Genomic DNA, 23,904 nt, shown 5'->3' with positions numbered 1-23,904 from the left:
AAAAGAGAGTCTGAAACAGAGGGCGAGAAACAGAAGTGCCGAAGCAGAGGGCGAGAAGCAGAGTGGCCGAAACAGAGGGCGAGAAACAGAGGGGCTGAAACAGAGGGGCTGAAAGAGAGGGTCTGAAACAGCGGGGCTGAAACAGAGGGCGAGAAACAGAGGGGCTGAAACAGAGGGGCTGAAACAGAGGGGCTGAAACAGAGGGGCTGAAACAGAGGGCGAGAAACAGAGGGCCTGAAACAGAAGGGCTGAAACAGAGGGGCTGAAACAGTGTGCGTGAAACAGAGGGTCTGAACCAGAGGGCGAGAAACAGAGGGTCTGAAACAGAGGGGCTGAAACAGAGGGTCTGAAACAGAGGGGCTGAAACAGAGGGCGAGAAACAGAGGGGTTGAAACAGAGGGCGAGAAACAGAGGGTCTGAAACAGAGGGGCCGAAACAGAGGGCGAGAAACAGAGGGGCTGAAACAGAGGGCGAGAAACAGAGGGTCTGAAACCGAGGGTCTGAAACAGTGGGGCTGAAACAGAGGGCGCGAAACAGAGGGCGCGAAACAGAGGGCGAGAAACAGAGGGTCTGAAACAGAGGGGCTGAAACAGAGGGGCTGAAACATAGGGTCTGAAACAGAGGGGCTGAAACAGAGGGCGAGAAACAGAGGGGCTGAAACAGAGGGGCTGAAACAGAGGATCTGAAACAGAGGGCGCGAAACAGAGGGCGAGAAACAGAGGACGAGAAACAGAGGGGCTGAAACAGAGTGCGCGAAACAGAGGGCGAGAAACAGAGGGTCTGAAACAGAGGGTCTGAAACAGAGAGGCTGAAACAGAGGGTCTGAAACAGAGGGGCTGAAACAGAGGGCGAGAAGCAGAGGGGCTGAAACAGAGGGCGAGAAACAGAGGGTCTGAAACAGAGGGTCTGAAACAGAGGGCACGAAACAGAGGGCGCGAAACAGAGGGTCTGAAACAGAGGGGCTGAAACAGAGGACGAGAAACAGAGGATCTGAAACAGAGGGGCTGAAACAGAGGGGCTGAAACAGAGGGGCTGAAACAGAGGGCGAGAAACAGGGGGCCTGAAACAGAAGGGCTGAAACAGAGGGGCTGAAACAGTGGGCGTGAAACAGAGGGTCTGAACCAGAGGGCGAGAAACAGAGGGTCTGAAACAGAGGGGCTGAAACAGAGGGTCTGAAACAGAGGGGCTGAAACAGAGGGCGAGAAACAGAGGGGTTGAAACAGAGGGCGAGAAACAGAGGGTCTGAAACAGAGGGTCGGAAACAGAGCGTCTGAAACAGAGGCCGAGAAACAGGGGGCGAGAAACAGAGGGGCTGAAACAGAGGGCGAGAAACAGAGGGTCTGAAACCGAGGGTCTGAAACAGAGGGTCTGAAACAGTGGGGCTGAAACAGAGGGCGCGAAACAGAGGGCGCGAAACAGAGGGCGAGAAACAGAGGGTCTGAAACAGAGGGGCTGAAACAGAGGGGCTGAAACATAGGGTCTGAAACAGAGGGGCTGAAACAGAGGGCGAGAAACAGAGGGGCTGAAACAGAGGGGCTGAAACAGAGGGTCTGAAACAGAGGGCGCGAAACAGAGGGCGAGAAACAGTGGACGAGAAACAGAGGGGCTGAAACAGAGTGCGAGAAACAGAGGGCGAGAAACAGAGGGTCTGAAACAGAGGGTCTGAAACAGAGAGGCTGAAACAGAGGGTCTGAAACAGAGGGGCTGAAACAGAGGGCGAGAAGCAGAGGGGCTGAAACAGAGGGCGAGAAACAGAGGGTCTGAAACAGAGGGTCTGAAACAGAGGGCACGAAACAGAGGGCGCGAAACAGAGGGTCTGAAACAGAGGGGCTGAAACAGAGGACGAGAAACAGAGGATCTGAAACAGAGGGTCTGAAACAGAGGGCGAGAAACAGAGGGTCTGAAACAGAGGGTCTGAAACAGAGGGTCTGACACAGAGGGCGCGAAACTGAGGGGCCGAAACAGAGGGCGAGAAACAGAGGGGCCGAAACAGATGGCGAGAAACAGAGGGTCTGAAACAGAGGGTCTGAAACAGAGGGGCTGAAACAGAGGGGCTGAAACAGAGGGTCTGAAACAGAGGGGCTGAACCAGTGGGCGAGAAACAGAGGGGCTGAAACAGAGGGCGAGAAACAGAGGGTCTGAATCAGAGGGGCTGAAACAGAGGGCGCGAAACAGAGCGCGCGAAACAGAGGGTCTGAAACAGTGGGGCCGAAACAGAGGGCGAGAAACAGAGGGTCTGAAACAGAGGGTCTGAAACAGAGGGGCTGAAACAGAGGGCGCGAAACAGAGGGCGCGAAACAGCGGGCAAGAAACAGAGGGGCTGAAACAGAGGGGCTGAATCAGAGGGGCTGAAACAGAGGGGCTGAAACAGAGGGCGCGAAACAGAGGGTCTGAAACAGAGGGCGCGAAACAGAGGGCGAGAAACAGAGGGTCTGAAACAGAGGGTCTGAAACAGAGGGGCTGAAACAGAGGGTGAGAAACAGAGGGTCTGAAAGAGAGGGGCTGAAACAGAGGGCGAGAAAAAGAGAGTCTGAAACAGAGGGCGAGAAACAGAAGTGCCGAAGCAGAGGGCGAGAAACAGAGTGGCCGAAACAGAGGGCGAGAAACAGAGGGGCTGAAACAGAGGGGCTGAAAGAGAGGGTCTGAAACAGCGGGGCTGAAACAGAGGGCGAGAAACAGAGGGGCTGAAACAGAGGGGCTGAAACAGAGGGGCTGAAACAGAGGGGCTGAAACAGAGGGCGAGAAACAGAGGGCCTGAAACAGAAGGGCTGAAACAGAGGGGCTGAAACAGTGGGCGTGAAACAGAGGGTCTGAAACAGAGGGCGAGAAACAGAGGGTCTGAAACAGAGGGGCTGAAACAGATGGTCTGAAACAGAGGGGCTGAAACAGAGGGCGAGAAACAGACGGGTTGAAACAGAGGGCGAGAAACAGAGGGTCTGAGACAGAGGGTCGGAAACAGAGCGTCTGAAACAGAGGGCGAGAAACAAAGGGGCCGAAACAGAGGGCGAGAAACAGAGGGGCTGAAACAGAGGGCGAGAAACAGAGGGTCTGAAACCGAGGGTCTGAAACAATGGGTCTGAAACAGAGGGGCTGAAACAGAGGGCGCGAAACAGAGGGCGCGAAACAGAGGGCGAGAAACAGAGGGTCTGAAACAGAGGGGCTGAAACAGAGGGGCTGAAACATAGGGTCTGAAACAGAGGGGCTGAAACAGAGGGCGAGAAACAGAGGGGCTGAAACAGAGGGGCTGAAACAGAGGGTCTGAAACAGAGGGCGCGAAACAGAGGGCGAGAAACAGAGGACGAGAAACAGAGGGGCTGAAACAGTGTGCGCGAAACAGAGGGCGAGAAACAGAGGGTCTGAAACAGAGGGTCTTAAACAGAGAGGCTGAAACAGAGGGTCTGAAACAGAGGGGCTGAAACAGAGGGCGAGAAACAGAGAGGCTGAAACAGAGGGCGAGAAACAGAGGGTCTGAAACAGAGGGTCTGAAACAGAGGGCACGAAACAGAGGGCGCGAAACAGAGGGTCTGAAACAGAGGGGCTGAAACAGAGGACGAGAAACAGAGGGTCTGAAACAGAGGGTCTGAAACAGAGGGCGAGAAACAGAGGGTCTGAAACAGAGGGTCTGAAACAGAGGGTCTGACACAGAGGGCGCGAAACTGAGGGGCTGAATCAGAGGGGCTGAAACAGAGGGGCTGAATCAGTGGGGCTGAAACAGAGGGGCTGAAACAGAGGGGCTGAAACAGAGGGCGAGAAACAGAGGGGCTGAAACAGAGGGGCTGAAACAGAGGGCGAGAAACAGAGGGCCTGAAACAGAAGGGCTGAAACAGAGGGGCTGAAACAGTGGGCGTGAAACAGAGGGTCTGAACCAGAGGGCGAGAAACAGAGGGTCTGAAACAGAGGGGCTGAAACAGAGGGTCTGAAACAGAGGGGCTGAAACAGAGGGCGAGAAACAGAGGGGTTGAAACAGAGGGCGAGAAACAGAGGGTCTGAAACAGAGGGTCGGAAACAGAGCGTCTGAAACAGAGGGCGAGAAACAGAGGGGCCGAAACAGAGGGCGAGAAACAGAGGGGCTGAAACAGAGGGCGAGAAACAGAGGGTCTGAAACCGAGGGTCTGAAACAGAGGGTCTGAAACAGTGGGGCTGAAAAAGAGGGCGCGAAACAGAGGGCGCGAAACAGAGGGCGAGAAACAGAGGGTCTGAAACAGAGGGGCTGAAACAGAGGGGCTGAAACATAGGCTCTGAAACAGAGGGGCTGAAACAGTGGTCGAGAAACAGAGGGGCTGAAACAGAGGGGCTGAAACAGAGGGTCTGAAACAGAGGGCGCGAAACAGAGGGCGAGAAACAGAGGACGAGAAACAGAGGGGCTGAAACAGAGTGCGCGAAACAGAGGACGAGAAACAGAGGGTCTGAAACAGAGGGTCTGAAACAGAGAGGCTGAAACAGAGGGTCTGAAACAGAGGGGCTGAAACAGAGGGCGAGAAGCAGAGTGGCTGAAACAGAGGGCGAGAAACAGAGGGTCTGAAACAGAGGGTCTGAAACAGAGGGCACGAAACAGAGGGCGCGAAACAGAGGGTCTGAAACAGAGGGGCTGAAACAGAGGACGAGAAACAGAGGATCTGAAACAGAGGGGCTGAAACAGAGGGGCTGAAACAGAGGGGCTGAAACAGAGGGCGAGAAACAGAGGGCCTGAAACAGAAGGGCTGAAACAGAGGGGCTGAAACAGTGGGCGTGAAACAGAGGGCGAGAAACAGAGGGGCTGAAACAGAGGGCGAGAAACAGAGGGTCTGAAACCGAGGGTCTGAAACAATGGGTCTGAAACAGAGGGGCTGAAACAGAGGGCGCGAAACAGAGGGCGCGAAACAGAGGGCGAGAAACAGAGGGTCTGAAACAGAGGGGCTGAAACAGAGGGGCTGAAACATAGGGTCTGAAACAGAGGGGCTGAAACAGAGGGCGAGAAACAGAGGGGCTGAAACAGAGGGTCTGAAACAGAGGGCGCGAAACAGAGGGCGAGAAACAGAGGACGAGAAACAGAGGGGCTGAAACAGAGTGCGCGAAACAGAGGGCGAGAAACAGAGGGTCTGAAACAGAGGGTCTTAAACAGAGAGGCTGAAACAGAGGGTCTGAAACAGAGGGGCTGAAACAGAGGGCGAGAAACAGAGAGGCTGAAACAGAGGGCGAGAAATAGAGGGTCTGAAACAGAGGGTCTGAAACAGAGGGCACGAAACAGAGGGCGCGAAACAGAGGGTCTGAAACAGAGGGGCTGAAACAGAGGACGAGAAACAGAGGGTCTGAAACAGAGGGTCTGAAACAGAGGGCGAGAAACAGAGGGTCTGAAACAGAGGGTCTGAAACAGAGGGTCTGACACAGAGGGCGCGAAACTGAGGGGCCGAAACAGAGGGCGAGAAACAGAGGGTCTGAAACAGAGGGGCTGAAACAGAGGGTCTGAAACAGAGGGTATGAAACAGAGGGGCTGAAACAGAGGGCGAGAAACAGAGGGTCTGAAACAGAGGGGCTGAAACAGAGGGTCAGAAACAGAGGGGCTGAAACAGAGGGCGAGAAACAGAGGGGCTGAAACAGAGGGGCTGTAACAGAGGGGCTGAAACAGAGGGTCTGAAACAGAGGGCGAGAAACAGAGGGCGAGAAACAGAGGGGCTGAAACAGAGGGGCTGAAACAGAGGGGCTGAAACAGAGGGCGCGAAACAGAGGGTCTGAAACAGAGGGCGCGAAAAAGAGGGCGAGAAACAGAGGGTCTGAAACAGAGGGTCTGAAACAGAGGGGCTGAAACAGAGGGTCTGAAACAGAGGGGCTGAAACAGAGGGCGAGAAACAGAGGGGCTGAAACAGAGGGCGAGAAACAGAGGGCGAGAAACAGAGGGGCTGAAACCGAGGGTCCGAAACAGAGGGCGAGAATTGAGGGGCCGAAACAGAGGGCGAGAAACAGAGGGTCTGAAACAGAGGGTCTGAAACAGAGGGGCTGAAACAGAGGGCGCGAAACAGAGGGCGCGAAACAGAGGGTCTGAAATAGAGGGTCTGAAACAGAGGGGCTGAAACAGAGGGGCTGAAACAGAGGGTCTGAAACAGAGGGGCTGAAACAGAGGGAGAGAAACAGAGGGGCTGAAACAGAGGGGCTGAAACAGAGGGTCTGAAACAGAGGGTCTGAAACAGAGTGGCTGAAACAGAGGGCGAGAAACAGAGGGGCCGACACAGATGGCGAGAAACAGAGGGTCTGAAACAGAGGGGCTGAAACAGAGGGGCTGAAACAGAGGGTGAGAAACAGAGGGTCTGAAAGAGAGGGGCTGAAACAGAGGGCGAGAAAAAGAGAGTCTGAAACAGAGGGCGAGAAACAGAAGTGCCGAAGCAGAGGGCGAGAAGCAGAGTGGCCCAAACAGAGGGCGAGAAACAGAGGGGCTGAAACAGAGGGGCTGAAAGAGAGGGTCTGAAACAGCGGGGCTGAAACAGAGGGCGAGAAACAGAGGGGCTGAAACAGAGGGGCTGAAACAGAGGGGCTGAAACAGAGGGGCTGAAACAGAGGGCGAGAAACAGAGGGCCTGAAACAGAAGGGCTGAAACAGAGGGGCTGAAACAGTGTGCGTGAAACAGAGGGTCTGAACCAGAGGGCGAGAAACAGAGGGTCTGAAACAGAGGGGCTGAAACAGAGGGTCTGAAACAGAGGGGCTGAAACAGAGGGCGAGAAACAGAGGGGTTGAAACAGAGGGCGAGAAACAGAGGGTCTGAAACAGAGGGGCCGAAACAGAGGGCGAGAAACAGAGGGGCTGAAACAGAGGGCGAGAAACAGAGGGTCTGAAACCGAGGGTCTGAAACAGTGGGGCTGATACAGAGGGCGCGAAACAGAGGGCGCGAAACAGAGGGCGAGAAACAGAGGGTCTGAAACAGAGGGGCTGAAACAGAGGGGCTGAAACATAGGGTCTGAAACAGAGGGGCTGAAACAGAGGGCGAGAAACAGAGGGGCTGAAACAGAGGGGCTGAAACAGAGGGTGTGAAACAGAGGGCGCGAAACAGACGGCGAGAAACAGAGGACGAGAAACAGAGGGGCTGAAACAGAGTGCGCGAAACAGAGGGCGAGAAACAGAGGGTCTGAAACAGAGGGTCTGAAACAGAGAGGCTGAAACAGAGGGTCTGAAACAGAGGGGCTGAAACAGAGGGCGAGAAGCAGAGGGGCTGAAACAGAGGGCGAGAAACAGAGGGTCTGAAACAGAGGGTCTGAAACAGAGGGCACGAAACAGAGGGCGCGAAACAGAGGGTCTGAAACAGAGGGGCTGAAACAGAGGACGAGAAACAGAGGATCTGAAACAGAGGGGCTGAAACAGAGGGGCTGAAACAGAGGGGCTGAAACAGAGGGCGAGAAACAGAGGGCCTGAAACAGAAGGGCTGAAACAGAGGGGCTGAAACAGTGGGCGTGAAACAGAGGGCGAGAAACAGAGGGGCTGAAACAGAGGGTCTGAAACAGAGGGGCTGAAACCGAGGGTCTGAAACAATGGGTCTGAAACAGAGGGGCTGAAACAGAGGGCGCGAAACAGAGGGCGCGAAACAGAGGGCGAGAAACAGAGGGTCTGAAACAGAGGGGCTGAAACAGAGGGGCTGAAACATAGGGTCTGAAACAGAGGGGCTGAAACAGAGGGCGAGAAACAGAGGGGCTGAAACAGAGGGGCTGAAACAGAGGGTCTGAAACAGAGGGCGCGAAACAGAGGGCGAGAAACAGAGGACGAGAAACAGAGGGGCTGAAACAGAGTGCGCGAAACAGAGGGCGAGAAACAGAGGGTCTGAAACAGAGGGTCTGAAACAGAGAGGCTGAAACAGAGGGTCTGAAACAGAGGGGCTGAAACAGAGGGCGAGAAACAGAGGGGCTGAAACAGAGGGCGAGAAACAGAGGGTCTGAAACAGAGGGTCTGAAACAGAGGGCACGAAACAGAGGGCGCGAAACAGAGGGTCTGAAACAGAGGGGCTGAAACAGAGGACGAGAAACAGAGGGTCTGAAACAGAGGGTCTGAAACAGAGGGCGAGAAACAGAGGGTCTGAAACAGAGGGTCTGAAACAGAGGGTCTGACACAGAGGGCGCGAAACTGAGGGGCCGAAACAGAGGGCGAGAAACAGAGGGTCTGAAACAGAGGGGCTGAAACAGAGGGTCTGAAACAGAGGGGCTGAAACAGAGGGCGAGAAACAGAGGGTCTGAAACAGAGGGGCTGAAACAGAGGGTCAGAAACAGAGGGGCTGAAACAGAGGGCGAGAAACAGAGGGGCTGAAACAGAGGGGCTGTAACAGAGGGGCTGAAACAGAGGGTCTGAAACAGAGGGCGAGAAACAGAGGGCGAGAAACAGAGGGGCTGAAACAGAGGGGCTGAAACAGAGGGGCTGAAACAGAGGGCGCGAAACAGAGGGTCTGAAACAGAGGGCGCGAAAAAGAGTGCGAGAAACAGAGGGTCTGAAACAGAGGGTCTGAAACAGAGGGGCTGAAACAGAGGGTCTGAAACAGAGGGGCTGAAACAGAGGGCGAGAAACAGAGGGGCTGAAACAGAGGGCGAGAAACAGAGGGCGAGAAACAGAGGGGCTGAAACCGAGGGTCCGAAACAGAGGGCGAGAATTGAGGGGCCGAAACAGAGGGCGAGAAACAGAGGGTCTGAAACAGAGGGTCTGAAACAGAGGGGCTGAAACAGAGGGCGCGAAACAGAGGGCGCGAAACAGAGGGTCTGAAATAGAGGGTCTGAAACAGAGGGGCTGAAACAGAGGGGCTGAAACAGAGGGTCTGAAACAGAGGGGCTGAAACAGAGGGAGAGAAACAGAGGGGCTGAAACAGAGGGGCTGAAACAGAGGATCTGAAACAGAGTTTCTGAAACAGAGTGGCTGAAACAGAGGGCGAGAAACAGAGGGGCCGACACAGATGGCGAGAAACAGAGGGTCTGAAACAGAGGGGCTGAAACAGAGGGGCTGAAACAGAGGGTGAGAAACAGAGGGTCTGAAAGAGAGGGGCTGAAACAGAGGGCGAGAAAAAGAGAGTCTGAAACAGAGGGCGAGAAACAGAAGTGCCGAAGCAGAGGGCGAGAAACAGAGTGGCCGAAACAGAGGGCGAGAAACAGAGGGGCTGAAACAGAGGGGCTGAAAGAGAGGGTCTGAAACAGCGGGGCTGAAACAGAGGGCGAGAAACAGAGGGGCTGAAACAGAGGGGCTGAAACAGAGGGGCTGAAACAGAGGGGCTGAAACAGAGGGCGAGAAACAGAGGGCCTGAAACAGAAGGGCTGAAACAGAGGGGCTGAAACAGTGGGCGTGAAACAGAGGGTCTGAACCAGAGGGCGAGAAACAGAGGGTCTGAAACAGAGGGGCTGAAACAGAGGGTCTGAAACAGAGGGGCTGAAACAGAGGGCGAGAAACAGAGGGGTTGAAACAGAGGGCGAGAAACAGAGGGTCTGAAACAGAGGGTCGGAAACAGAGCGTCTGAAACAGAGGGCGAGAAACAGAGGGGCCGAAACAGAGGGCGAGAAACAGAGGGGCTTAAACAGAGGGCGAGAAACAGAGGGTCTGAAACCGAGGGTCTGAAACAGAGGGTCTGAAACAGTGGGGCTGAAACAGAGGGCGCGAAACAGAGGGCGCGAAACAGAGGGCGAGAAACAGAGGGTCTGAAACAGAGGGGCTGAAACAGAGTGGCTGAAACATAGGGTCTGAAACAGAGGGGCTGAAACAGAGGGCGAGAAACAGAGGGGCTGAAACAGAGGGGCTGAAACAGAGGGTCTGAAACAGAGGGCGCGAAACAGAGGGCGAGAAACAGAGGACGAGAAACAGAGGGGCTGAAACAGAGTGCGCGAAACAGAGGGCGAGAAACAGAGGGTCTGAAACAGAGGGTCTGAAACAGAGAGGCTGAAACAGAGGGTCTGAAACAGAGGGGCTGAAACAGAGGGCGAGAAGCAGAGGGGCTGAAACAGAGGGCGAGAAACAGAGGGTCTGAAACAGAGGGTCTGAAACAGAGGGCACGAAACAGAGGGCGCGAAACAGAGGGTCTGAAACAGAGGGGCTGAAACAGAGGACGAGAAACAGAGGATCTGAAACAGAGGGGCTGAAACAGAGGGGCTGAAACAGAGGGGCTGAAACAGAGGGCGAGAAACAGAGGGCCTGAAACAGAAGGGCTGAAACAGAGGGGCTGAAACAGTGGGCGTGAAACAGAGGGTCTGAACCAGAGGGCGAGAAACAGAGGGTCTGAAACAGAGGGGCTGAAACAGAGGGTCTGAAACAGAGGGGCTGAAACAGAGGGCGAGAAACAGAGGGGTTGAAACAGAGGGCGAGAAACAGAGGGTCTGAAACAGAGGGTCGGAAACAGAGCGTCTGAAACAGAGGGCGAGAAACAGAGGGCGAGAAACAGAGGGGCTGAATCAGAGGGCGAGAAACAGAGGGTCTGAAACCGAGGGTCTGAAACAGAGGATCTGAAACAGTGGGGCTGAAACAGAGGGCGCGAAACAGAGGGCGCGAAACAGAGGGCGAGAAACAGAGGGTCTGAAACAGAGGGGCTGAAACAGAGGGGCTGAAACATAGGGTCTGAAACAGAGGGGCTGAAACAGAGGGCGAGAAACAGAGGGGCTGAAACAGAGGGGCTGAAACAGAGGGTCTGAAACAGAGGGCGCGAAACAGAGGGCGAGAAACAGAGGATGAGAAACAGAGGAGCTGAAACAGAGTGCGAGAAACAGAGGGGCTGAAACAGAGGGCGAGAAACAGAGGGTCTGAAACAGAGGGTCTGAAACAGAGGGCACGAAACAGAGGGCGCGAAACAGAGGGTCTGAAACAGAGGGGCTGAAACAGAGGACGAGAAACAGAGGGTCTGAAACAGAGGGTCTGAAACAGAGGGCGAGAAACAGAGGGTCTGAAACAGAGGGTCTGAAACAGAGGGTCTGACACAGAGGGCGCGAAACTGAGGGGCCGAAACAGAGGGCGAGAAACAGAGGGGCCGAAACAGATGGCGAGAAACAGAGGGTCTGAAACAGCGGGTCTGAAACAGAGGGGCTGAAACAGAGGGGCTGAAACAGAGGGTCTGAAACAGAGGGGCTGAACCAGTGGGCGAGAAACAGAGGGGCTGAAACAGAGGGCGAGAAACAGAGGGTCTGAATCAGAGGGGCTGAAACAGAGGGCGCGAAACAGAGCGCGCGAAACAGAGGGTCTGAAACAGTGGGGCCGAAACAGAGGGCGAGAAACAGAGGGTCTGAAACAGAGGGTCTGAAACAGAGGGGCTGAAACAGAGGGCGCGAAACAGAGGGCGCGAAACAGCGGGCAAGAAACAGAGGGGCTGAAACAGAGGGGCTGAATCAGAGGGGCTGAAACAGAGGGGCTGAAACAGAGGGCGCGAAACAGAGGGTCTGAAACAGAGGGCGCGAAACAGAGGGCGAGAAACAGAGGGTCTGAAACAGAGGGTCTGAAACAGAGGGGCTGAAACAGAGGGTCTGAAACAGAGGGGCTCAAACAGAGGGCGAGAAACAGAGGGGCAGAAACAGAGGGCGAGAAACAGAGGGTCTGAAACAGAGGGCACGAAACAGAGGGCGCGAAACAGAGGGTCTGAAACAGAGGGGCTGAAACAGAGGACGAGAAACAGAGGATCTGAAACAGAGGGGCTGAAACAGAGGGGCTGAAACAGAGGGGCTGAAACAGAGGGCGAGAAACAGAGGGCCTGAAACAGAAGGGCTGAAACAGAGGGGCTGAAACAGTGGGCGTGAAACTGAGGGTCTGAACCAGAGGGCGACAAACAGAGGGTCTGAAACAGAGGGGCTGAAACAGAGGGTCTGAAACAGAGGGGCTGAAACAGAGGGCGAGAAACAGAGGGGTTGAAACAGAGGGCGAGAAACAGAGGGTCTGAAACAGAGGGTCGGAAACAGAGCGTCTGAAACAGAGGGCGAGAAACAGAGGGCGAGAAACAGAGGGGCTGAAACAGAGGGCGAGAAACAGAGGGTCTGAAACCGAGGGTCTGAAACAGAGGGTCTGAAACAGTGGGGCTGAAACAGAGGGCGCGAAACAGAGGGCTCGAAACAGAGGGCGAGAAACAGAGGGGCTGAAACAGAGGGGCTGAAACAGAGGGTCTGAAACAGAGGGCGCGAAACAGAGGGCGAGAAACAGAGGACGAGAAACAGAGGGGCTGAAACAGAGTGCGAGAAACAGAGGGCGAGAAACAGAGGGTCTGAAACAGAGGGTCTGAAACAGAGAGGCTGAAACAGAGGGTCTGAAACAGAGGGGCTGAAACAGAGGGCGAGAAGCAGAGGGGCTGAAACAGAGGGCGAGAAACAGAGGGTCTGAAACAGAGGGTCTGAAACAGAGGGCACGAAACAGAGGGCGCGAAACAGAGGGTCTGAAACAGAGGGGCTGAAACAGAGGACGAGAAACAGAGGGTCTGAAACAGAGGGTCTGAAACCGAGGGCGAGAAACAGAGGGTCTGAAACAGAGGGTCTGAAACAGAGGGTCTGACACAGAGGGGCTGAAACAGAGGGCGAGAAACAGAAGGTCTGAAACAGAGGGTCTGAAACAGAGGGGCTGAAACAGAGGGTCTGAAACAGAGGGGCTGAAACAGAGGGCGAGAAACAGAGGGGTTGAAACAGAGGGCGAGAAACAGAGGGTCTGAAACAGAGGGTCGGAAACAGAGCGTCTGAAACAGAGGGCGAGAAACAGAGGGGCCGAAACAGAGGGCGAGAAACAGAGGGGCTTAAACAGAGGGCGAGAAACAGAGGGTCTGAAACCGAGGGTCTGAAACAGAGGGTCTGAAACAGTGGGGCTGAAACAGAGGGCGCGAAACAGAGGGCGCGAAACAGAGGGCGAGAAACAGAGGGTCTGAAACAGAGGGGCTGAAACAGAGTGGCTGAAACATAGGGTCTGAAACAGAGGGGCTGAAACAGAGGGCGAGAAACAGAGGGGCTGAAACAGAGGGGCTGAAACAGAGGGTCTGAAACAGAGGGCGCGAAACAGAGGGCGAGAAACAGAGGACGAGAAACAGAGGGGCTGAAACAGAGTGCGCGAAACAGAGGGCGAGAAACAGAGGGTCTGAAACAGAGGGTCTGAAACAGAGAGGCTGAAACAGAGGGTCTGAAACAGAGGGGCTGAAACAGAGGGCGAGAAGCAGAGGGGCTGAAACAGAGGGCGAGAAACAGAGGGTCTGAAACAGAGGGTCTGAAACAGAGGGCACGAAACAGAGGGCGCGAAACAGAGGGTCTGAAACAGAGGGGCTGAAACAGAGGACGAGAAACAGAGGATCTGAAACAGAGGGGCTGAAACAGAGGGGCTGAAACAGAGGGGCTGAAACAGAGGGCGAGAAACAGAGGGCCTGAAACAGAAGGGCTGAAACAGAGGGGCTGAAACAGTGGGCGTGAAACAGAGGGTCTGAACCAGAGGGCGAGAAACAGAGGGTCTGAAACAGAGGGGCTGAAACAGAGGGTCTGAAACAGAGGGGCTGAAACAGAGGGCGAGAAACAGAGGGGTTGAAACAGAGGGCGAGAAACAGAGGGTCTGAAACAGAGGGTCGGAAACAGAGCGTCTGAAACAGAGGGCGAGAAACAGAGGGCGAGAAACAGAGGGGCTGAATCAGAGGGCGAGAAACAGAGGGTCTGAAACCGAGGGTCTGAAACAGAGGATCTGAAACAGTGGGGCTGAAACAGAGGGCGCGAAACAGAGGGCGCGAAACAGAGGGCGAGAAACAGAGGGTCTGAAACAGAGGGGCTGAAACAGAGGGGCTGAAACATAGGGTCTGAAACAGAGGGGCTGAAACAGAGGGCGAGAAACAGAGGGGCTGAAACAGAGGGGCTGAAACAGAGGGTCTGAAACAGAGGGCGCGAAACAGAGGGCGAGAAACAGAGGATGAGAAACAGAGGAGCTGAAACAGAGTGCGAGAAACAGAGGGGCTGAAACAGAGGGCGAGAAACAGAGGGTCTGAAACAGAGGGTCTGAAACAGAGGGTACGAAACAGAGGGCGCGAAACAGAGGGTCTGAAACAGAGGGGCTGAAACAGAGGACGAGAAACAGAGGGTCTGAAACAGAGGGTCTGAAACAGAGGGCGAGAAACAGAGGGTCTGAAACAGAGGGTCTGAAACAGAGGGTCTGACACAGAGGGCGCGAAACTGAGGGGCCGAAACAGAGGGCGAGAAACAGAGGGGCCGAAACAGATGGCGAGAAACAGAGGGTCTGAAACAGCGGGTCTGAAACAGAGGGGCTGAAACAGAGGGGCTGAAACAGAGGGTCTGAAACAGAGGGGCTGAACCAGTGGGCGAGAAACAGAGGGGCTGAAACAGAGGGCGAGAAACAGAGGGTCTGAATCAGAGGGGCTGAAACAGAGGGCGCGAAACAGAGCGCGCGAAACAGAGGGTCTGAAACAGTGGGGCCGAAACAGAGGGCGAGAAACAGAGGGTCTGAAACAGAGGGTCTGAAACAGAGGGGCTGAAACAGAGGGCGCGAAACAGAGGGCGCGAAACAGCGGGCAAGAAACAGAGGGGCTGAAACAGAGGGGCTGAATCAGAGGGGCTGAAACAGAGGGGCTGAAACAGAGGGCGCGAAACAGAGGGTCTGAAACAGAGGGCGCGAAACAGAGGGCGAGAAACAGAGGGTCTGAAACAGAGGGTCTGAAACAGAGGGGCTGAAACAGAGGGTCTGAAACAGAGGGGCTCAAACAGAGGGCGAGAAACAGAGGGGCAGAAACAGAGGGCGAGATACAGAGGGTCTGAAACAGAGGGCACGAAACAGAGGGCGCGAAACAGAGGGTCTGAAACAGAGGGGCTGAAACAGAGGACGAGAAACAGAGGATCTGAAACAGAGGGGCTGAAACAGAGGGGCTGAAACAGAGGGGCTGAAACAGAGGGCGAGAAACAGAGGGCCTGAAACAGAAGGGCTGAAACAGAGGGGCTGAAACAGTGGGCGTGAAACTGAGGGTCTGAACCAGAGGGCGACAAACAGAGGGTCTGAAACAGAGGGGCTGAAACAGAGGGTCTGAAACAGAGGGGCTGAAACAGAGGGCGAGAAACAGAGGGGTTGAAACAGAGGGCGAGAAACAGAGGGTCTGAAACAGAGGGTCGGAAACAGAGCGTCTGAAACAGAGGGCGAGAAACAGAGGGCGAGAAACAGAGGGGCTGAAACAGAGGGCGAGAAACAGAGGGTCTGAAACCGAGGGTCTGAAACAGAGGGTCTGAAACAGTGGGGCTGAAACAGAGGGCGCGAAACAGAGGGCTCGAAACAGAGGGCGAGAAACAGAGGGTCTGAAACAGAGGGGCTGAAACAGAGGGGCTGAAACAGAGGGTCTGAAACAGAGGGGCTGAAACAGAGGGCGAGAAACAGAGGGGCTGAAACAGAGGGGCTGAAACAGAGGGTCTGAAACAGAGGGCGCGAAACAGAGGGCGAGAAACAGAGGACGAGAAACAGAGGGGCTGAAACAGAGTGCGAGAAACAGAGGGCGAGAAACAGAGGGTCTGAAACAGAGGGTCTGAAACAGAGAGGCTGAAACAGAGGGTCTGAAACAGAGGGGCTGAAACAGAGGGCGAGAAGCAGAGGGGCTGAAACAGAGGGCGAGAAACAGAGGGTCTGAAACAGAGGGTCTGAAACAGAGGGCACGAAACAGAGGGCGCGAAACAGAGGGTCTGAAACAGAGGGGCTGAAACAGAGGACGAGAAACAGAGGGTCTGAAACAGAGGGTCTGAAACCGAGGGCGAGAAACAGAGGGTCTGAAACAGAGGGTCTGAAACAGAGGGTCTGACACAGAGGGCGCGAACTGAGGGGCCGAAACAGAGGGCGAGAAACAGAGGGGCCGAAACAGATGTCGCGGAACAGAGGGTCTGAAACAGAGGGTCTGAAACAGAGGGGCTGAAACAGAGGGGCTGAAACAGAGGGTCTGAAACAGAGGGGCTGAACCAGTGGGCGAGAAACAGAGGGGCTGAAACAGAGGGCGAGAAACAGAGGGTCTGAATCAGAGGGGCTGAAACAGAGGGCGCGAAACAGAGCGCGCGAAACAGAGGGTCTGAAACAGTGGGGCCGAAACAGAGGGCGAGAAACAGAGGGTCTGAAACAGAGGGTCTGAAACAGAGGGGCTGAAACAGAGGGCGCGAAACAGAGGGCGCGAAACAGCGGGCAAGAAACAGAGGGGCTGAAACAGAGGGGCTGAAACAGAGGGGCTGAAACAGAGGGCGCGAAACAGAGGGTCTGAAACAGAGGGCGCGAAACAGAGGGCGAGAAACAGAGGGTCTGAAACAGAGGGTCTGAAACAGAGGGGCTGAAACAGAGGGTCTGAAACAGAGGGGCTCAAACAGAGGGCGAGAAACAGAGGGGCTGAAACAGAGGGCGAGAAACAGAGGGTGTGAAACAGAGGGTCTGAAACAGAGGGTCAGAAACAGAGGGCGCGAAACTGAGGGTCTGAAACAGAGCGGCTGAAACAGAGGGCGAGAAACAGAGGGTCTGAAACAGAGGGCGAGAAACAGAGGGTCTGAAACAGAGGGTCTGAAACAGAGGTGTGAAACAGAGGGGCTGAAACAGAGGGGCTGAAACAGAGGGTCTGAAACAGAGGGCGCGAAACAGAGGGCGAGAAACAGAGGACGAGAAACAGAGGGGCTGAAACAGAGGGGCAGACACAGAGGGGCTGAAACAGAGGGGCTGAAACAGAGGGTCTGAAACAGAGGTGCTGAAACAGAGGGCGCGAAACAGAGGGCGAGAAACAGAGGGTCTGAAACAGAGGGTCTGAAACAGAGGGGCTGAAACAGAGGGTCTGAAACAGAGGGGCTGAAACAGAGGGCGAGAAACAGAGGGGCTGAAACAGAGGGCAGAAACAGAGGGTCTGGAACAGAGGGTCTGAAACAGAGGGCACGAAACAGAGGGTGCGAAACAGAGGGTCTGAAACAGAGGGGCTGAAACAGAGGGCGAGAAACAGAGGGTCTGAAACAGAGGGTCTGAAACAGTGGGCGAGAAAAAGACGGTCTGAAACAGAGGGTCTGAACCAGAGGGTCTGAAACAGAGGGGCTGAAACAGAGGGTCTGAAACATAGGGGCTGAAACAGAGGGCGAGAAACAGAGGGGCTGAAACAGAGGGGCAGACACAGAGGTGCTGAAACAGAGGGTCTGAAACAGAGGGCGAGAAACAGAGGGTGAGTAACGGAGGGGCTGAAACAGAGGGGCTGAAACAGTGGGGCTGAAACAGAGGGCGAGAAACAGAGGGTCTGAAACAGAGGGCGAGAACCAGAGGGGCTGAAACAGAGGGCGAGAAACAGAGGGGCCGAAAGCGGGCGTGAACGAAGGGTCTGAAACAGAGGGTCTGAAACAGAGGGGCTGAAACAGAGGGCGCGAAACAGAGGCCGCGAATCAGAGGGCGCGAAACAGAGGGCGAGAAACAGAGGGCGAGAAACAGAGGGGCTGAAACAGAGGGGCTGAAACAGAGGGGCTGAAACAGAGGGCGCGAATAAGAGGGCGAGAAACAGAGGGTCTGAAACAGAGGGCGAGAAACAGAGGGGTTGAAACAGAGGGAGAGAAACAGAGGGTCTGAAACAGAGGGTCGGAAACAGAGCGTCTGAAACAGAGGGCGAGAAACAGAGGGGCCGAAACAGAGGGCGAGAAACAGAGGGGCTGAAACAGAGGGCAAGAAACAGAGGGTCTGAAACCGAGGGTCTGAAACAATGGGTCTGAAACAGAGGGGCTGAAACAGAGGGCGCGAAACAGAGGGCGCGAAACAGAGGGCGAGAAACAGAGGGTCTGAAACAGAGGGGCTGAAACAGAGGGGCTGAAACATAGGGTCTGAAACAGAGGGGCTGAAACAGAGGGCGAGAAACAGAGGGGCTGAAACAGAGGGGCTTAAACAGAGGGTCTGAAACAGAGGGCGCGAAACAGAGGGCGAGAAACAGAGGACGAGAAACAGAGGGGCTGAAACAGAGTGCGCGAAACAGAGGGCGAGAAACAGAGGGTCTGAAACAGAGGGTCTGAAACAGAGAGGCTGAAACAGAGGGTCTGAAACAGAGGGGCTGAAACAGAGGGCGAGAAACAGAGGGGCTGAAACAGAGGGCGAGAAACAGAGGGTCTGAAACAGAGGGTCTGAAACAGAGGGCACGAAACAGAGGGCGCGAAACAGAGGGTCTGAAACAGAGGGGCTGAAACAGAGGACGAGAAACAGAGGGTCTGAAACAGAGGGTCTGAAACAGAGGGCGAGAAACAGAGGGTCTGAAACAGAGGGTCTGAAACAGAGGGTCTGACACAGAGGGCGCGAAACTGAGGGGCCGAAACAGAGGGCGAGAAACAGAGGGGCCGAAACAGATGGCGAGAAACAGAGGGTCTGAAACAGAGGGTCTGAAACAGAGGGGCTGAAACAGAGGGGCTGAAACAGAGGGTCTGAAACAGAGGGGCTGAACCAGTGGGCGAGAAACAGAGGGGCTGAAACAGAGGGCGAGAAACAGAGGGTCTGAATCAGAGGGGCTGAAACAGAGGGCGCGAAACAGAGCGTGCGAAACAGAGGGTCTGAAACTGTGGGGCCGAAACAGAGGGCGAGAAACAGAGGGTCTGAAACATAGGGTATGAAACAGAGGGGCTGAAACAGAGGGCGCGAAACAGAGGGCGCGAAACAGCGGGCAAGAAACAGAGGGGCTGAAACAGAGGGGCTGAATCAGAGGGGCTGAAACAGAGGGGCTGAAACAGAGGGCGCGAAACAGAGGGTCTGAAACAGAGGGCGCGAAACCGAGGGCGAGAAACAGAGGGTCTGAAACAGAGGGTCTGAAACAGAGGGGCTGAAACAGAGGGTCTGAAACAGAGGGGCTCAAACAGAGGGCGAGAAACAGAGGGGCTGAAACAGAGGGCGAGAAACAGAGGGTCTGAAACAGAGGGTCTGAAACAGAGGGTCAGAAACAGAGGGCGCGAAACTGAGGGTCTGAAACAGAGCGGCTGAAACAGAGGGCGAGAAACAGAGGTTCTGAAACTGAGGGAGAGAAACAGAGGGTCTGAAACAGAGGGTCTGAAACAGAGGTGTGAAACAGAGGGGCTGAAACAGAGGGTCTGAAACAGAGGGGCTGAAACAGAGGGCGAGAAACAGATGGGCTGAAACAAAGGGGCTGAAACAGAGGGTCTGAAACAGAGGGCGCGAAACAGAGGGCGAGAAACAGAGGACGAGAAACAGAGGGGCTGAAACAGAGGGGCAGACACAGAGGGGCTGAAACAGAGGGGCTGAAACAGAGGGTCTGAAACAGAGGTGCTGAAACAGAGTGCGCGAAACAGAGGGCAAGAAACAGAGGGTCTGAAACAGAGGGTCTGAAACAGAGGGGCTGAAACAGAGGGTCTGAAACAGAGGGGCTGAAACAGAGGGCGAGAAACAGAGGGGCTGAAACAGAGGGCAGAAACAGAGGGTCTGGAACAGAGGGTCTGAAACAGAGGGCACGAAACAGAGGGTGCGAAACAGAGGGTCTGAAACAGAGGGGCTGAAACAGAGGGCGAGAAACAGAGGGTCTGAAACAGAGGGTCTGAAACAGTGGGCGAGAAAAAGACGGTCTGAAACAGAGGGTCTGAACCAGAGGGGCTGAAACAGAGGGGCTGAAACAGAGGGTCTGAAACATAGGGGCTGAAACAGAGGGCGAGAAACAGAGGGGCTGAAACAGAGGGGCAGACACAGAGGTGCTGAAACAGAGGGTCTGAAACAGAGGGCGAGAAACAGAGGGTGAGTAACAGAGGGGCTGAAACAGAGGGGCTGAAACAGTGGGGCTGAAACAGAGGGCGAGAAACAGAGGGTCTGAAACAGAGTCCGAGAACCAGAGGGGCTGAAACAGAGGGCGAGAAACAGAGGGGCCGAAAGCGGGCGTGAACCAGAGGGTCTGAAACAGACGGTCTGAAACAGAGGGGCTGAAACAGAGGCCGCGAAACAGAGGCCGTGAATCAGAGGGCGCGAAACAGAGGGCGAGAAACAGAGGGCGAGAAACAGAGGGGCTGAAACAGAGGGGCTGAAACAGAGGGGCTGAAACAGAGGGCGCGAAACAGAGGGTCTGAAACAGAGGGCGCGAATAGGAGGGCGAGAAACAGAGGGTCTGAAACAGAGGGTCTGAAACAGAGGGGCTGAAACAGAGGGTCTGAAACAGTGGGGCTGAAACAGAGTGTAAAAAACAGAGTGTCTGAAACAGAGGGTCTGAAACCGAGGGTCTGAAACACAGGGCGAGAAACAGAGGGGCCGAAACAGACGGCGAGAAACAGAGGGTCTGAAACAGAGGGTCTGAAACAGAGGGTTTGAAACAGAGGGTCTGAAACAGAGGGGCTGAAACAGAGGGTCTGAAACAGAGGGGCTGAAACAGAGGGCGAGAAACAGGGGCTGAAACAGAGGGGCTGAAACAGAGGGTCTGAAACAGAAGGTCTGAAACAGAGGGGTTGAAACAGAGGGCGAGAAACAGAGGTTCTGAAACAGAGGGGCTGAAACAGAGGGGCTGAAACAGAGGGTGAGAAACAGAGGGTCTGAAACAGAGGGGCTGAAACAGAGGGCGAGAAAAAGAGAGTCTGAAACAGAGGGCGAGAAACAGAGGTGCCGAAACAGAGGGCGAGAAACAGAGGGTCTGAAACAGAGGGCGAGAAACAGAGGGTCTGAATCAGAGGGGCTGAAACAGAGGGCGCCAAACAGAGGGCGCGAAACAAAGGGTGAGAAACAGAGGGTCTGAAACAGAGGGGCTTAAACAGAGGGGCTGAAACAGAGGGTCTGAAACAGAGGGGCTGAAACAGAGGGCGAGAAACAGATGGGCTGAAACAGTGGGGCTGAAACAGAGGGGCTGAAACAGAGGGTCTGAAACAGAGGGTGAGAAACAGAGGGCGAGAAACAGAGGGGCTGAAACAGAGGGGCTGAAAGAGAGGGGCTTAAACAGAGGGGCTGAAACAGAGGGCGCGAAACAGAGGGTCTGAAACAGAGGGCGAGAAACAGAGGGTCTGAAACAGAGGGTCTGAAACAGAGGGTCTGAAACAGAGGGGCTGAAACAGAGGGTCTGAAACAGAGGGGCTGAAACAGAGGCGAGAAACAGAGGGGCTGAAACAGAGGGCGAGAAACATAGGGTCTGAAACAGAGGGTCTGAAACAGAGGATCTGAAACAGAGGGCGAGAAACAGAGGGGCTGAAACAGAGGGCGAGAAACAGAGGGGCTGAAACAGAGGGCGAGAAACAGAGGGTCTGAAACAGAGGGTCTGAAACAGAGGGTCTGAAACAGAGGGCGCGAAACAGAGGGCGCGAAACAGAGGGCGAGAAACAGAGGGTCTGAAACAGAGGGGCTGAAACAGAGGGGCTGAAACAGAGGGTCTGAAACAGAGGGGCTGAAACAGAGGGCGAGAAACAGATGGGCTGAAACAGAGGGGCTGAAACAGAGGGGCTGAAACTGAGGGGCTGAAACAGAGGGTCTGAAACAGAGGGTCTGAAACAGTGGGGCTGAAACAGAGGGTCTGAAACAGAGGGGCTGAAACAGAGGCGAGAAACAGAGGGGCTGAAACAGAGGGGCTGAAACAGAGGGGCTGAAACAGAGGGTGAGAAACAGAGGGGCTGAAACAGAGGGGCTGAAACAGAGGGCGAGAAACAGAGGGGCCGAAACAGAGGGCGAGAAACAGAGGGTCTGAAACAGAGGGTTTGAAACAGAGGGTCTGAAACAGAGGGGCTGAAACAGAGGGCGCGAAACAGAGGGGCTGAAACAGACGGCGAGAAACAGAGGTGCTGAAAAAGAGGGCGAGAAACAGAGGGTCTTAAACAGAGGGTCTGAAACCGAGGGTCTGAAACACAGGGCGAGAAACAGAGGGGCCGAAACAGACGGCGAGAAACAGAGGGTCTGAAACAGAGGGGTGAAACAGAGGGGCTGAAACAGAGGGTCTGAAACAGAGGGGCTGAAACAGAGGGCGAGAAACAGATGGGCTGAAACAGAGGGGCTGAAACAGAGGGGCTGAAACAGAGGGTCTGAAACAGAGGGGCTCAAACAGAGGGCGAGAAACAGAGGGGCTGAAACAGAGGGCGAGAAACAGAGGGTCTGAAACAGAGGGTCAGAAACAGAGGGCGCGAAACTGAGGGTCTGAAACAGAGCGGCTGAAACAGAGGGCGAGAAACAGAGGTTCTGAAACTGAGGGCGAGAAACAGAGGGTCTGAAACAGAGGGTCTGAAACAGAGGTGTGAAACAGAGGGGCTGAAACAGAGGGTCTGAAACAGAGGGGCTGAAACAGAGGGCGAGAAACAGATGGGCTGAAACAGAGGGGCTGAAACAGAGGGTCTGAAACAGAGGGCGCGAAACAGAAGGCGAGAAACAGAGGACGAGAAACAGAGGGGCTGAAACAGAGGGGCAGACACAGAGGGGCTGAAACAGAGGGGCTGAAACAGAGGGTCTGAAACAGAGGTGCTGAAACAGAGTGCGCGAAACAGAGGGCAAGAAACAGAGGGTCTGAAACAGAGGGTCTGAAACAGAGGGGCTGAAACAGAGGGTCTGAAACAGAGGGGCTGAAACAGAGGGCGAGAAACAGAGGGGCTGAAACAGAGGGCAGAAACAGAGGGTCTGGAACAGAGGGTCTGAAACAGAGGGCACGAAACAGAGGGTGCGAAACAGAGGGTCTGAAACAGAGGGGCTGAAACAGAGGGCGAGAAACAGAGGGTCTGAAACAGAGGGTCTGAAACAGTGGGCGAGAAAAAGACGGTCTGAAACAGAGGGTCTGAACCAGAGGGGCTGAAACAGAGGGGCTGAAACAGAGGGTCTGAAACATAGGGGCTGAAACAGAGGGCGAGAAACAGAGGGGCTGAAACAGAGGGGCAGACACAGAGGTGCTGAAACAGAGGGTCTGAAACAGAGGGCGAGAAACAGAGGGTGAGTAACAGAGGGGCTGAAACAGAGGGGCTGAAACAGTGGGGCTGAAACAGAGGGCGAGAAACAGAGGGTCTGAAACAGAGTCCGAGAACCAGAGGGGCTGAAACAGAGGGCGAGAAACAGAGGGGCCGAAAGCGGGCGTGAACCAGAGGGTCTGAAACAGACGGTCTGAAACAGAGGGGCTGAAACAGAGGCCGCGAAACAGAGGCCGTGAATCAGAGGGCGCGAAACAGAGGGCGAGAAACAGAGGGCGAGAAACAGAGGGGCTGAAACAGAGGGGCTGAAACAGAGGGGCTGAAACAGAGGGCGCGAAACAGAGGGTCTGAAACAGAGGGCGCGAATAGGAGGGCGAGAAACAGAGGGTCTGAAACAGAGGGTCTGAAACAGAGGGGCTGAAACAGAGGGTCTGAAACAGTGGGGCTGAAACAGAGTGTAAAAAACAGAGTGTCTGAAACAGAGGGTCTGAAACCGAGGGTCTGAAACACAGGGCGAGAAACAGAGGGGCCGAAACAGACGGCGAGAAACAGAGGGTCTGAAACAGAGGGTCTGAAACAGAGGGTTTGAAACAGAGGGTCTGAAACAGAGGGGCTGAAACAGAGGGTCTGAAACAGAGGGGCTGAAACAGAGGGCGAGAAAGAGGGGCTGAAACAGAGGGGCTGAAACAGAGGGTCTGAAACAGAAGGTCTGAAACAGAGGGGTTGAAACAGAGGGCGAGAAACAGAGGTTCTGAAACAGAGGGGCTGAAACAGAGGGGCTGAAACAGAGGGTGAGAAACAGAGGGTCTGAAACAGAGGGGCTGAAACAGAGGGCGAGAAAAAGAGAGTCTGAAACAGAGGGCGAGAAACAGAGGTGCCGAAACAGAGGGCGAGAAACAGAGGGTCTGAAACAGAGGGCGAGAAACAGAGGGTCTGAATCAGAGGGGCTGAAACAGAGGGCGCCAAACAGAGGGCGCGAAACAAAGGGTGAGAAACAGAGGGTCTGAAACAGAGGGGCTTAAACAGAGGGGCTGAAACAGAGGGTCTGAAACAGAGGGGCTGAAACAGAGGGCGAGAAACAGATGGGCTGAAACAGTGGGGCTGAAACAGAGGGGCTGAAACAGAGGGTCTGAAACAGAGGGTGAGAAACAGAGGGCGAGAA

This window comes from Chiloscyllium punctatum, chromosome 48 (assembly GCF_047496795.1).
Source record: "Chiloscyllium punctatum isolate Juve2018m chromosome 48, sChiPun1.3, whole genome shotgun sequence".
NCBI lineage: Eukaryota > Metazoa > Chordata > Chondrichthyes > Orectolobiformes > Hemiscylliidae > Chiloscyllium > Chiloscyllium punctatum.
Note: the sequence above shows the minus strand (reverse complement) of the source record.